The sequence below is a fragment of the Mobula hypostoma genome, chromosome 4, assembly GCF_963921235.1.
Source record: "Mobula hypostoma chromosome 4, sMobHyp1.1, whole genome shotgun sequence".
NCBI lineage: Eukaryota > Metazoa > Chordata > Chondrichthyes > Myliobatiformes > Myliobatidae > Mobula > Mobula hypostoma.
In genome coordinates, this window is record NC_086100.1 from 16758567 (window position 1) to 16774637 (window position 16071).

Consider the following 16071-nt stretch of genomic DNA (forward strand, 5'->3'; position numbering starts at 1 on the left):
CTCAACACTGACTGGCATCTCTTGCGACGCTCCTGTTGCCAAACTGTATTGGTCTCTGCTGTTCCTTTGGGTTCATCAGCTGAGTGGAGAGGGGGAGTCTGCTACACGGGCAGCAGCTTGATCTCCATATCATACTGTCCTGGCTTGCATGTGATATCTAGGATGCAACATCCATGGTTGACCCCGACCTGCAGAGGGCCTCTATTATACTGCCTGCAATTGTAATCAAAGTTCCAATCCTGCCACTATTTGTAGGGCATTTGCATGCTTTCCCCGTGATCACGTGGGATTCCTCCGGGTGCTCTGGTTTCCTGCAACATTCGAAAGACCTACGGGTTAGAGTTAATGAGTTGTGGGCATCATATGTTGGCGCTGGAAACGTAGCACCACTTGCAGGCTGCCCCCAGTGCAACATCAGACTGTGGTGGTCTTTGACCCAAATGGTGCATTTCAATGTATGTTCTGACCTTTTGGTGCATGGTACAAGTGACAAATCTAGCTAATTTATTATCTTCAGTATATTATGCCTTAGATAATAGTTGTTTAGTTGTATGTCTGATTCTAGACAAAAGGCTGACCAGAATTATATCAATTATGCCACAAATTTAGAGAGGATATTTACAAGGACGTTGAGAATCTAAGTTCGAGGGAAACATTGAATAGGTTAGGACTTTACTCACAAAAGTGCAGCAAAGTAAGAAGTGATTTGATAGAGGTACACAAAATTATGAAAGGTATAGATCGGTTAAATTCAAGCAGGCATTTTCCACTGAGGTTGGGTGATTCTAGAACTAGAGGTCATGGGTTAAAGGGTGGAGGGTGAAATGTTTAAGAACACGAGGAGGAGCTTCTTCATTTCAGAAGATGGCCGAGTGGAATGAGCTGCCAGCAGAAGTGATTTCAATATTTAAGAGAAGTTTGGGTAAGTACATGGATGGGAGGGGAAAGGAGGGCTAAGGCCTAGGTTCAGGCCAGAGGGACTAGACTAATAGCTTGGCACAGACTAGATGGGCTGAAGGGTCTGATTCTGTGCTGTAGTGCTCTATGACTCTATAACTCATCTGCCAGTTCATACAACAGTTTATTTCTGGCAGCAGGAACCTTCCCCATCATTCTCAATCAATTAGTTATGCCTAAGGTGACTTGATGGAGCCTCCACAGTAAATCAGCCTTCAACCTCTGATGTGTATAACTCAATAGCACACCGGTACATTTACCTTCAATATTATTTGAGACCCAATGCCAGATCAGTTTGATCTTGTACAGTTTAGTGGAGCATCTTGAAGCTGTGATCATGATAGTCACAGAATGCAGTCGTGTTCTCAAATAAATATTAGTGGGCATTGAAATATCCAAGCCTGTTTTATTGAGTAACTGCTGACGCTCATCCACACTGGGTCCCTCCAGTGATATTGCTGGTAGATAAAAATCAATTTACCACCCATTCACAAACAAGAGAAAATCTGCAGATGCTGGAAATCCAAGCAACACACACTAAGTGCTGAACAGAACTCATCAGGTCAGGCAGCAGCTATGGAAACGTTGACTGTCTACTCTTTTCCACAGATGCTGCTTGGTTTGCTGAGTTCCTCCAGCATTTTGTGTGTGTGTTACCATTCATTCATTTATTTACTTAGAGATACTACACGGAACAGGCCCTTCTGGCCCAATGAGCCATATCGCCCTGAAACCCATTTATTTAACCCTAGCCTCATCTCGGGCCAATTTACAACGACCAATTAACCTACCAAAAAGTATGACTTTGGATTGTGGGGGGGACACCGGAGCACCCGGAGGAAGCTCACGCACTCATGGGAAGTACGTACAATCTTACAGACAGTGCCGGAATTGAACTCCCGATCTTCCACGCCCCAAGCTGTAATAATATCATGCTAACAGCTATGTTTTTGTGGCGTCCACAGGATAAAATTTAGCCAGGACAGATTTTTTTGGGTAAACAGTTCAATATTCCTACCACCCTACAAATGAAGAGGTCTTCCCTGATTACACTCCAGAAAAGCCTAGCACATTTTCATTTTAAAGATGAAAATATTAACTTTATTTGTCACATGTACATTGAAGCATACAGTGAAATGAGCCATTTGTGTTGCATCAGATGAGAGCGGATTGGGCTGGGGGCAGCTCACAAGTGTAGCCATGCTTCTGGCACCAACGTAGCATGCCCACAACCCACTAACCCTAACCAGACATCTTTGGAATGCAGGAGGAAACTGGACCATCCAGTGGAAACACACATGGTCACAGGGAGAAGGTACAAACTCCTTCCAGACAGCGGTGGAACTGAAGCGCAATCAGCGGTCGCTGGTGATGTAAATCGATTGTGCTAACCGCCACACCACTGTGCGTAGCATTGTTTGTTTTGCAGTCCTTCACTACATTAAACATCTAATGTATTTGCACGAACAAATTTTTTGATCTCCCTCAGCAATTTAATTAGACCACAGCCTATTCTTGGAAGGAATACCAATCTAGTTTATGGATCCATTAACAAATTTACCTGTTGATTTGTCCATGCATTCTCATGGACTCTTTGTTTCATTCAACAACTTTTTATAAAATCAAAATTTATAGTGAAGTCAACTCTAGTGCGTAAAGCAGCCAAGAGACAGACTTTCGCAGAATCCAGCCTGTGTTCACATTACTTCTATTATCCAATTACTTGAATAAGATATTGCATACCTCTGCACTTCCCCTGTAGGGATCCCAGGTATTTCTCACATCAACTAGAAAAGATATGCATAAAGGGCAAAGGAAGACAGATCATACACCAGTCACAACCCAAGGGCATGCTTACTATTGATTCAGAGAGGCCATTCTGAAAAATGGGAGCTAGGAAGCGTCCCGGGATTCTGACCAACATTCCAAATGCTTTCCAAAAATGTAGTCAAGTAGATGGATAGGAAAGAGTTAAAGGGCCGAATGTGCAGAAATAGGATTTGGTCAATAGACAAGCTGCCAGCATGCACAACTTTGGCCACAGGGCCTTTTTTCCTTCCTGTATGACTCAACCGCACTGTAGGGATTTGACCATTGTAGGAGACAGCAGCTCCATTTACTGGCTGCTCGTGGCTGCATTGCCAAAAACAACAAAGTGGGGATGTGTGGTTAACCATGTAATATTGAAGTGAGAAAATTAGAACATGGAACAACTGCAAAAGGAACTTTGGCCCACAATGCTGTGCCATCCTTATAACCTACTCTAAGATCAATCTAACCCTTCCCTTCTGCATAGTCCTGCATCTTCAAGTTCAAGTTCACTTTATGGTCATTCAACCATACACATGGATACCACCAAACAAAACAACATTCCTCCGGAGCAAGGTGCACAACACAGTACATATAATTCACGCATAACACATAAAGCAATACTACCACAAACAAATTAACAAATAATGAAATGGATTTATGATACAAATCAAAAGGTAAACAGTATAACGCTACTGGTGCTTCATACACGATGAGACCGGGACGGTGGTAAGAAGCTCAGGAGTCTCGCAGTTGAGGGGAAGAGACTGTTCACAGTAACACGTTGAAGCTGCACCCTCTCTAACATGCTGGTGGAGAGAGTTTTACTTGCTTTTTTAGCGCTGGAAATAGTTACATTCGGACACATCTCGTTAGTGTGGCAGCAGGATGGCTGCATTGTTTATTCCAGGGACCAATTGATTGCGCTCATGCCCGTCGGTTTAGCGAACAGAGCAGCGGACATCCTGGCTGAAATCTGGAGGAAAACACACAGAGGATGCAGAGGGGGATCAAAAAGGCGAGGGAAGAGAACCGGGTCGAGACAACAGAGGCTTATGGAGAAGAGAAGTTATAAGCCGTGTCTCCCCTCTCTCATCATGGGAAATGTGAGGTCGCTGGGGAATAAAATGGATGAACTGACAGCGTTGGTCAGGAGTCAGAGAACATTTCGGGAGAGCAGTGTCATGTGCTTTACTGAGACGTGGCTGCACGAGGACATACCCGATCAAAGCGTTTCCATAGAGGGCTTCCAGACCGTTCGAGCTGACCGGAATTGCACTGAGAGCGGTAAGCGTAAAGGAGGGGGGCTTGCGGTTCTGGTAAACAACAGATGGTGCAATCCTGGGCATATTACGATCAAGGAACGTGTTTGTAGTGCAGATATTGAACTTTTTGCTGTTGGACTCCAGTCATATTATTTGCCAAGGGAAATCTCGCATGCAATTGTGGTTGTTGTGTACATCCCTCCCTCTGCCAACCCGACATCGGCATGTAACATCATTTACATCATCATAGCCAGATTACAAACCCAGCACCCGAGTGCCCTCATTACCATCTCGGGTGTCTTCAACCATGTTACCATGGCTAGAACACTGCCCAACTTCACGCAGTATGTGAACTGTACAACCAGAGGGGAGAGGACTCTGGATTTGATGTACGCTAACGATAAGGATGCATACAGCTCCTCTCCCCTCACCCCACTGGGAAGGTCAGATCACAACCTGGTGCATCTAAAACCCTGCTATGTGCCTCTGGTGAAGAGTAAACCTGCAACCTCGAGGACAGTGAGAAAATGGTCGGAGGAGGCTTATGAGCGTTCCAGGGTTGTTTTGAGATGACAGACTGGCAGGCACTCTGTGAGCCACATGGAGAGGATATTGATGGGCTCACAGAGTGCACCACTGATTACATCAACTTCTGTGTGGACTGCAATGTTCCGACAAGAACTGTCCTTTGTTATTCAAATAACAAGCCATGGGTGACAAAGGACATCCTGAACGCTAAAAAGAGGGTGTTTAGAGATGGAAATAGGAAGGAGCTGAGGGCAATACAGAGGGACCTGAAAGCCAGGATCAGGGAGGCTAAAGACAGGTACAGGAGGAAGCTTGAGTGGAAACTCCAGCAGAACATGAGAGAGGTCTGGAGGGGGATGAGGACCATCACTGGGTTCCAGCAAACTAGCAACAGAGGATCTGAAGGCAGTGTGGACAGGGCCAATGAACTTAACCTGTTCTTTAACAGATTTGACATTGTGGCCCCTGCCCATCCCCCACATGAGCCATCTGTTGTCGGCCCCCAACCAACATATATTCCACTCTCCCCTCCTACCCCTCCTCACAGTCCCTCACCCTGCTCTCATGACTATACCCCTTCCCCACACGAAACCATCACGGTGGGCTTCACAGCTGAACAGGTGAGAAGACAGCTGAAACGTCTCAACCCAAGCAAGGCTGCAGGACCAGATGGTGTCAGTACCAGGGTGCTCAAAGCCTGTGCCCCTCAGCTGTGTGGAGTACTTTGCCATGTATTCAACCTGAGCCTGAGGCTCTGGAGGGTTGCTGTACTGTGGAAGATGTCCTGCCTCGTCCCTGTGCCGAAGTCGCTGCACCCCAGCGGCCTCAATGACTACAGACCGGTGGCATTGACCTCCCACATCATGAAGACCCTGGAGAGACTTGTTCTGGAGCTGCTCCGGCCTATGGTCGGGCCACACTTAGATCCCCTCCAGTTCGCCTACCAGGCCCGACTAGGAGTTGAGGATGCCATCATCTACCTGCTGAACCATGTCTACGCCCACCTGGACAAGCCAGCGAGCACTGTGAGGGTCATGTTTTTTGACTTCTCCAGCGCGTTCAACACCATCCGCCCTGCTCTGCTGGGGGAGAGGCTGACAGCGATGCAGGTGGATGCTTCCCTGGTGTTATGGATTCTTGATTACCTGACTGGCAGACCACAGTACGTGTGCTTGCAATACTGTGTGTCCGACAGAGTGATCAGCAGCACTGGGGCTCCCCAGGGGACTGTTTTGTCTCCCTTTTTCTTCACCATTTACACCTCGGACTTCAACTACTGCACAGAGTCTTGCCATCTTCAGAAGTTTTCGGATGACTCTGCCATAGTTGGATGCATCAGCAAGGGAGATGAGGCTGAGTACAGGGCTACGGTAGGAAACTTTGTCGCATGGTATGAGCAGAATTATCTGCAGATTAATGTGAAAAAGACTAAGGAGCTGGTGGTAGACCTGAGGAGAGCTAAGGTACCGGTGACCCCTGTTTCCATCCAGGGGGTCAGTGTGGACATGGTGGAGGATTACAAATACCTGGGAATACCAACTGACAATAAACTGGACTGGTCAAAGAACACTGAGGCTGTCTACAAGAAGGGTCAGAGCTGTCTCTATTTCCTGAGGAGACTGAGGAACTGGATAGTGTGAACCCCATGCTTCTGAAGAAGTGTGCTGAGCAATTGTGTGGAGTTCTCCAGCGCATTTTCAATCACAGTCTCAGCCTGGAAAGGGTCCGGACTGTGTGGAAAACATCACATGTGGTTCCCAGTACCCAAGAAGGGCCAACTAAAAGTCTTGAATGACTACCGTCCAGTGGGTCTGCCCTCATACATCATGAACACTCGAGAGAGGCCGGTCCTGGCTCACCTCCAAACCCTGGTCAGATCAGGCTTCAGTCCCCCCCAGTTTGCCTACCAGGAGCATACTGGCGTCAGCAGTACTGTCATCTACCTGCTGAACAGAGCCTATTCCCATTTGGATAAGCAGGGCAGCACTGTGAGGATCATGGTTTTTGATTTCTGAAGTGCCTTCATACAGTCCTCATTGCTGGGGGAAAAGCTCTGTTCAATGCAGATTGTTACTTCCATTGAATCCTGGATAATGGACTCCCTGACTGGCAGACCACAGTTTGTGCAACTTCAGAGCTGTGTATCAGACATGGCTATAAGCAGCACTGGGGACCCACAGGGGACTGTATTGGCTCCCTTCCTGTTTGCACCGTATACCTCATACTTTAGATACAACACTGAGTCATGTCACCTGCAGAAATTTTCTGATGACTCAGCAATAATTGGATGTATAAAGGGAGGACAGGGGAATGAGTTCAAGGCCATTAACCAGTCTCCGCAGAACACCGCTGTTCACCAACCTCTAGGCAGAAAACACTCCATATGCCTTCTATGTGCTAGCCAATTCTGAATCCACACAGCCATGTTTTCCTGGATCCTGTGCCTACTGACTTTCTGAATGAGCCTACCATGGGGAACCTAATTGAACGCCTTATTAAAATCCATATACACCACATCTGCTGTTCTACCTTCATCGATGTGGTTTGTCACATCCAGAAAGAAATCAGTCAGGCTCGTGAGATTTGACCTACCCCTCGGAAAGTCACACTGACTATTCCTAATCAAACTATGCGTCTCCAAATGCTTGTAAACCCTGTCTCTACTGATCTTCTCCAAGAACTTACATACCACTGAAGTAAGACTCACTGGTCTATTTGTATTAATGGGCAAGTGTACCTAATAAAGTGGCCACTGAGCTTACAATACATGTTGAATATTTGAATAGATGGAAGACTTCCTCTGGAGTGTTATGATGTGTTATGACTTGGAGAGGACACTGGCATATTAGCATAATTACATTATAGAGAGAGGCATAATTGAAATTAAGGAGCCACTGTATGACACATGTATCTACACCCTGCTGTCTTGTTGAGTATGCGTTTTGGAGATGATCCTTTATTGTATGGCTGTCAAAATAATCTGCAGAACTTTGGACATGTTTCCCAGCTTCATTTTTCTGGATTTTTTGTTTGATGATGCTCACTTGCTTTAACGAACTTGGATAAATCTTTGGTCTCCAGCCGACATTTGGCCAGAGTCGCTGGCATTGTCTGTGAAAACATATACAGTATGGGAAGGCTGTTCTGAGTGGGCTCTGCCACGTTGAGTCTGATGTAACTGAGATGACAGGAATTTTGCCAACACAAATCTACAACAAATGTAAACTGACCTAGCTGGGTGTGTCACAGTTATTACTAACACATGACAACTGATGTCCAGCTTTGATTTTGCCACAAGTTTTTCTTCAAGCCCCTAAATAGATGGTTCCAATCAAAAATGCTACAACATGATTGTGGTAGAGTTGCAAAAAAAAAGCTTTGTCTGAATAACCCATCTGTTGCTGTTTTTATATCGTGACATATTGTTTCTGTATTATGGAAAGATCTCCGCAAGCATGCAAAATGCAGTAACATTTAATTGGGCTAGGATGGTGAGGGTGAATTTTCTTATGATGTGCAGGATAATGAGTGGTGCTCCCACTGAGCTTTCCTTTGATAAGTCATATTTGATTTTTTAAAATTAATCCATAGTATATACATTGCAAATACCTGTTTTGCATGGACTGGAGTAGCACTGCAGTCTCATTGTCTTGAACAATGTTGAAAAATTTGTATTCTATTCTTTATTTGCAGGCATTTTGCTTTTGTCCCTCTGAGGTGGCACAGTAATGTAGTGGTTAGCACAACGCTTTACAGTGCAGGGGACCCAGGTTCAATTCCTGCCACTGCCTGTAAGGGGTTTGTGCATTCTCCATGTGACTACATGGGTTTCCTCCTGGTGCTCCAGTTTCCTCCCACAGTCCAAAAAGTCGTGCTGGTTGGTAGGTTAATTGTCCGGTGAATAGGCTTGGGTTAAATCAGGGATTGCTGATTGTTGGATGATGTAGCTCGAAGGGCTACGGTACCCCAATAAATGAATAAATAGATAAAACTTGGATCAACTTTAACCTCTCTCCCCACTCCTTTTTCTTTAGGAATATTCAAAGTTTACCAGATGGGAATGTGATTATATGACATCAGACTGGTAGGGAGACTCCAGTGCAGAGGGCTCTCGACTCAGCCAGTTCCTTCACAGTGAATGGACTCCTGACAAGGTTGCATCGCTGCCTGGTCTAAAGGCTTCATTGTGCAGGATCAAAAGTGGCTGAAGAGGGTTGTAGACTCAGCAAGCTCCATCGTGGGCACAGGCCTCACCACTAGTGAGGCCATCTTCACGAGGCAGCACCCATCACTAAGAACCCTCTCCAACTAGAACCTGCATTCCTCTTGTTATTACCATCAGGCAAGAGATTCAGGGGCCTGAAGACTCACACTCAATAACTGAGGAACAGATTCATCCTCTCCACCATCAGGTTTCAGGGACCTATTAACACTACCTCATAATTCCTTTCATAATTTACTCTTCGTATTTTATCAGAATCAGAATCAGGTTTATTATCACCGGCACGTACCGTGAAATTTGTTAACTTAGCAGAGCAGTTTAATGGAATACATAATATAGAAGAAAAAAAAATAATTATAATAAATAAATAACTAAATCAATCACAGTATATGTATATTGAATAGATTAAACATTATGCAAAGATCAGAGATACTAAATATTAGAAAAGTGAGGTAGTGTTCATGGGTTCAATGTCCATTTAGGAATTGGATGGCAGAGGGGAAGAAGCTGTTCCTGAATCACTGAGTGTGTGCCTTCAGGCTTCTGTACCTCCTACCTGATGGCAACAGCGAGAAAAGGGCATGCCCTGGGTGCAGGACTTCCTTAATAATGGACGCTGCCTTTCTGAGACACCTTGAAGATGTGCTGGGTACTTTGTAGGCTAGTACCGAAGATGGAGCCGACTAAATTTACAGTCCTCTGCAACTTCTTTCGGTCCTGTGCAGTAGCCCCCGCATACCAGACAATGATACAGCCTGTCAGAATGCTCTCCACGGTACATCTATATAAGTTTTTGAGTGTATTAGTTGACATATCAAATTTCTTCAAACTCCTAATAAAGTATAACCACTGTCTTGCCTTCTTTATAACTGCATCGATATGTTGGGACCAGGTTAGATCCTCAGAGATCTTGACATCCAGGAACTTGAAGCTGCTCACTCTCTCCACTTCTGATCCCTCTCTGAGGATTGGTATGTGCTCCTTCATCTTACCCTTCCAGAACCCCACAATCAGCTCTTTCATCTTACTGATGTTGAGTGCCAGGGTTGTTGGTGTGGCACCATTCCACTAGTTGGTATATCTCACTCCTGTATGGCCTCTTGTCACCACCTCAGATTCTACCAACAATGGTTGTATCGTCAGCAAATTTATAGATGGTATTTGAGCTATGCCTATCCACACATCATGGGTATATAGAGAGTAGAGCAGTGGGCTAAGCACACACCCGAGGTGCATCAGTGTTGATCATTAGCGAGGAGGAGATGTTATCACCAACCCGCACAGGTTGTGGTCTTCTGGTTAGGAAGTCGAGGATCCAATTGCAGAGGGAGGCACAGATGCTCAGGTTCTGCAGCTTCTCAATCAGGATTGTGGGAATGATGGTACTAAATACTGAGCTATACTCGTTGAACAGAATCCTGACGTAGGTGTTTATGTTGTCCAGGTGGTCTAAAGCCGTGTGAAAAACCACTGAGATTGCACCTGCTGTGACCTGTTGTGGCGATAGGCAAATTGTAATGGGTTCAGGTCCTTGCTGAGGTAGGAGTTCACTCTAGCCATGACCAGTCTCTCAAAGCATTTCATCACTGTAGATGTGAATGCTACTGGGCGATAGTCATTAAGGCAGCTCACATTATTCTTCTTAGGCACTGGTATAATTGTTGCCTTTCTGAAGCAAGTGGGAACTTCTGCCTGTAGCAGTGAGAGGTTGAAAATGCCCTTGAATACTTCCACTAGTTGGTTGGCACAGGTTTTCAGAGCCTTATCAGGTACTCCATTAGGACTTTCTGCCTCGCGAGGGTTCATTCCCTTTAAAGACAGCTTAACAATCGGCCTCTGAGACAGAGATCACAGGGTCATCAGGCGCAGCAGGGATCTTCATGGCTGCAGTTGTATTCTCCCTTTCAAAGTGGGCATAGAAGGCGTTGAATTCACCTGGTAGTGAAGCATCACTGCCATTCATGCTATTGGGTTTCTCTTTGTAGGAAGTAATGTCTTGCAAACCCTGCCAGAGTTGTCGTGCATCTGATGTCATTTCCAACCTTCGAAATTATCTGCTTGCTCTTGAAATACCCCTCTGCAAATCATACCTGGTTTTCTGGTTCAGGCCTGGGTCGCGAGACTTGAATGCCACAGATCTGGCCTTCAGCACACCACGTACCTCCTGTTTCATCCACGGCTTCTGGTTTGGGAATGTACAGTAAGTCTTCGTAAGCACACACTCTTCCACACAGGTTTTAATAAAGTCGGTAACAACTGCAGCATACTGATCCAGGTTCGAAGGTGAATCCCTGAATACAGTCCAGTCCACCGATTCAAAGCAGTCCTGTAGGTGCTCCTGTGCTTCCCTTGTCCATACCTTCTTGGTCCTCACTACTGGTGCTGCAGTCTTCAGTCTCTGCCTATACTCAGGGAGTAGAAGTACAGCCAGGTGGTCAGACTTCCCGAAGTGAGGGCATGGAATAACATGGTAGGCATTCTTGATGGTGGTGTAGCAATGGTCCAGTATTCCTCTAGTACTGCAACATCTGTTGATAGTAATTGCTAAGTGATATTTCTCAGACTGGCCTGGTTAAAATCACCCAAAATGATGGTAAAGGCATTAGGGTGCGCTGTTTCATGCATGTTGATCCCATTGCTCCGATTATCTAAAGCCTGCTTGACATTCACCTGAGGTGAAATGTAAACTGCTACCAGAATGACCCCAGAGAACTCTCATGGTAGGTAAAAAGGATGACACTTTACTACTAGATATTCCCAGTCTGGTGAGCAGAATTGGGAGAGCACTGATATATTTGTGCACCAAGAAGAGTTGATTATGAGGCATGCTCCTCCACCTCTGCTTTTGAGAGACTCTATAGATCTATCTGTACGGTGTATAGTAAACCCGTCAGTCTGAATCGCTGCATCCGGTACGGAAGGGGTTAACCAGGATTCCGTGAAACCAAAGGACACATGCAGAACTGATGTCTCTCTGATTCAGCACCCTAGCTCTGAGGTCATTGATTTTATTCACCAGAGACTGCATGTTTGTCAGTAAGACAGTCGGCGCTGGGAGTTTAAAACCCTGTTTCCTTAAGTGCACTTCTATCTCCGATCTACAGCCACACTTTCTCCATGGAATCCTATGTAGATTCTTCCACCAACAATCAGCGTTGTTTTCATCAGTTTTAAGCAGTGATAGTTCATTTAAACGCATTAAGACATCTTTGTTGACTGTACTGAACTTGAAAGCAGTTGTGCTTTTTGGCAGTATCACGCTGAGACGAGAATATTTAATTGCATCCATTGCGAATACTGCTGCTACTTGAGTCGCCCCTAGGCGCCCCAAAAGTACTACTTTAAAGTAATTTCATGTCTCTGCATATTACTGCTCCTGATAAACAACAAATTTCATGTCAAATTGCATGTGATAATAAACCTGATGCTGATTTTGACTCGTCTGTAAGGCACAATTCTCCAAAGAAATAGACTAAAAATACATGTGTCACTTGCTATATATTTGAGGGGGATAGAGGGGTGGAATCCGACAATGAGACAAATTATACCAGACAGGTGCATCAAAAAATCCAAATTGTTCTAATAATGAGTAAAAATAGAGCTAGATACACTCAGTAGCCACTTTATTAGGTACACCTGTACACATGCTCATTTATGCAAACATCTAATCAGCCAATCATGTGGAAGCAACTCAATACATAAAAGCATGCAGGCATGGTCAAGAGGTTCAGTTGTTGTTCAGACCAAATATTAGAACGGGGGAAGAAATGTGATCTAAGTGACTTTGACTGTGGAATGATTGTTGGTATCAGATGGGATGGTTCAAGTATCTCAGAAACTGATCTTCTGGGATTTTCATGAACAACTGTCTCTGGAGTTTACATAGAATGGATGTTCACTTTTTATGGCACCATCTTTTGAAGACAACCCCAATGATATGAATGGTTATGCTCATGATGGAGCTGGCTAAGTCTACAACCTTCTGCATTGGAGCTTCCATACTAGGCAGTGATGCAACCAGTCAGATGGCTCTCCACCATATAGTTGTAGAGTATTTGATGATATACCAAATCTTCTCAAACTTCTAATGAAGAATAGTTTCTGGCATACCTTCTTTGTGATCGCATCAATGTGTGGGGCCCAGGATAGATACTCTTGGGATGTTGGTGCCCAGGAACTTGAAGCTACTCACCCTTTGCATCATTAACCCCTCAGTGAAGACTGGTGTGTGTTCTCCTGACTGTCCCTTTCTTGAATTCCCCAGTAGACTCCTTGGTCTTGTTGATGTTGAGTGCGACACCACTCAACAAGCTGATCTACTTTACGCCAGTGCACCTCCTCTTTGCCATCTAAAATTCTGTCATTAACAGTGCTGTAACTGGTGAATTTATAAACGGTGTTTGATCTATGTCTAGCCACACAGTCATGAGTGTAGAGAGGGTAGAGCAGTGGGCTAAGCACACATCTTTGAGGTACATCTGTATTGATTATACGTACAAATGCACAAGTTAGGAGCAGGAGTAGGTCATTTTTTCCCCTCATGCCTGCTTAACCCAATTAGATTATGGCTATTCCAATTGTAACCTCAACTCTCCACTTCTGTCTAACCTTCAGAACTGTCCACCCCACAGTTTATCAAGAACCTATCCATCTTGCTCTTAAGAATATTCCCTGGCTCTGCCTCCACCACCCTTTGATGAAGCAGTTCCAAAGTGTTACATCACTGGGAGAAGAGTTTTGGCATTATTTGTCTTAAATGGGTTGTTCTTTGTTTTTTTTTTCCAAACAGCAACTCCTAGTTCAAAATACTTCAGTAGGAGAAAGCATCCTCTCTATCCACAAAACGTGAAAACCCATCACGATGAGAGACTGTTTCCCACTCATTCTGTATGGATGCCTGGTGACCTTCTAACGCAAGTCTGTTCCATTGAGCATCAAGTTATAAGCAAAACCACAAACTGGTGACGACTCTGGGGAAACTGACTCTTTGATGAGACAAGGGCAACTGCATTGATCATCATTGAATTATCTGCAGCTGTCGCTTGAGTAAACAGCTCACATTAATAAGGTATTTTGGGAAAGTCGTCTCTTGGTTTTATTATAATTGTGAGCATAATGGCATGACATGCATGGATAGTTGAGTAACAGTGCTGGTTTTCTTCTTGGACTATTTTGCTTTTCCAATGAGTAGTAGATGCCCCTTTGTTGTAACTGCATTATAACCTATTGTAAATGTTCAAATGCTATCATATGCCAGATCAAGTTTACCATCTCCCTATTGCATTTAAAATTACAAATGAAGTCAATTTTATCGTGTGTTTGTGAAAGGGTAATTAAAGGCAGATTGGCTGCTTGTCGGTCTTTGTTTATGTATAGTTTTTGTTATTCTATTGTACTTCTTTTTTTATCCTTGTAAATGCCTGCAAGAAAATGAATGTGAGGGTAGTATATGGTACCATATATATACTTTGATCATAAGTTTACTTTGAACTTTGAATTTTTATCATAATTTATTTAAGAACGGGACCTGATTGCATTCACATCCTAATCATGAAATACACCAAGAGGCCATTTCATTAGGTACATCTGCGCATTAATGCAAATATCTGATCAGGCAGTCATATGGCGAACTCTGCCACGGACAGTCCCAAGCCTGGCTGCAAAAGGAGGAGGGTTGGGTATGAGGCTAACAACCCCACTCAGTAAAAACCCAGAGATACAGAAAGAACTGGTCATTGACTTCATCGGTGGTGTTGAGGTTGAGAGGACTGAGAGCTACAAGTTCCTTGGTGTGAACATTACCATTGATCTCTCCTGTTGAAGCCATGGCAAAGAAAGCTCACCAATGCCTCTTTTTCCTCATTGAGAACATCCTATCTTGATGTATAATGGCTTGGTCTGGCATAAGAAACTGCAGAGACCTGTGGACACAGCTTAGCACATCATGGAACCAGACTTCCCTCCATGGAATCTGTCTACACTTGCTCCCTCCATAAAACAGTCAACAGTATCGCAGACATCACCCACCCTAGAGATTTCTCTCTTCTCCTCTTTTCCATTGGGTAGAAGATACAAAAGCCTGGAAGCACATACCACCAGGCTGAAGGACAGTTCCTACCGAGCTATACTAGTTCCGGAGCACAATAAAATAGAGTCTTAACCACATAACCTCCCTCATTAAGAACTTCCATCTCATTTTTATTTTACCTTCATTTCACTTTCTCTGCTTTCTGCATCGTTATTGTTTTACTCCATTCTATCTCAATGCACTGTGTAATGATTTGATCTTTATGAACAGCATGCAAAACAAGCTTCTCACTGTTTATCAGTGCATGTGCCAAAAACAAACCAACCCCAATTTCTCATTAAAATGCTAGAACCATAACCCAGCAGAGCATACTGAATTGATGTTCTTGCAAGGGTCTTGTACTGGAAATTATACAGTGTACGAGGGCCAAAGATTAATGCCTTACATGTTTAAAATGTAAGGATATCACATAAATCAAGGAATCCCACGTCTCCAGATGCAGGAAGGGTGTGCTGTGGAGGTAGGTGTAGCAGTTAAAAAGGAGTTTCCACAACTTCTCGGTCATTTCCCCTGCATTCTTTCAGTCGAGACGAAGGGCTTTAACCCAAAATATCAACTATCCGTTCCTTCTTCCCTTCCCAGTTACCCCCACCCCACCACAGATTCTGCTCAACCTATTAAGTTGCTTCAGATTCCAGGATCCAAAGTTTGCTGTGTCTCCTCTCTGTGGGGAGTGAGGAAAAATCAAGAGCTGGGCCAGCGAGGGGGAGTGGAAAGCATTCATAATATTGCCTCGGGTTCCTAAAGGTGACCAAAGCACTGCTGACCTCAGATTTGGATAAACATCTAATTGAAAAATGTGACTCATAGTCTACCGCAGGCATTGGTGCTAGGACTTTTGCTGATTGTGGTATATGCTGAAAGTTCAAAGAATACACAAGTTCAGATTTATGTCGCAGTTTTACAAAACTCAACATCGGTTGCACTCGAAGTTCCGCATGAAGTTCTGGTATAGGAAGAATGGGCTATTTCTGCAGAGGCATCAAAGGAGGTTCATCAGGATATTTCCTGGATTGGAGGACTTCAGTGATGGGTGAGGGGTTTGGGCTGGCTGGAGTTGTTTTCCCTGGAAAAAAAAGAGGCCGATGGGTGACTATATAGAAATATAAAATTATAATGGCATAGGTGGTTCTAATCTTTTCTCCCCAAGGCAATAGTGTCAAAATCCCACTAAGGTTTATTTATATTTTTATTTATTTCAT

At 44.3% G+C, this 16071-nt stretch overlaps 1 protein-coding gene across 2 annotated transcripts in view; it reads right to left on the minus strand.

Moving 5' to 3' along the window:
• LOC134345137 (mediator of RNA polymerase II transcription subunit 12-like protein) overlaps positions 1-16071 on the minus strand; it is a 709294-nt gene that overhangs the window by 43227 nt on the left and 649996 nt on the right. The gene's annotated exons all lie outside the window — the stretch shown is intronic.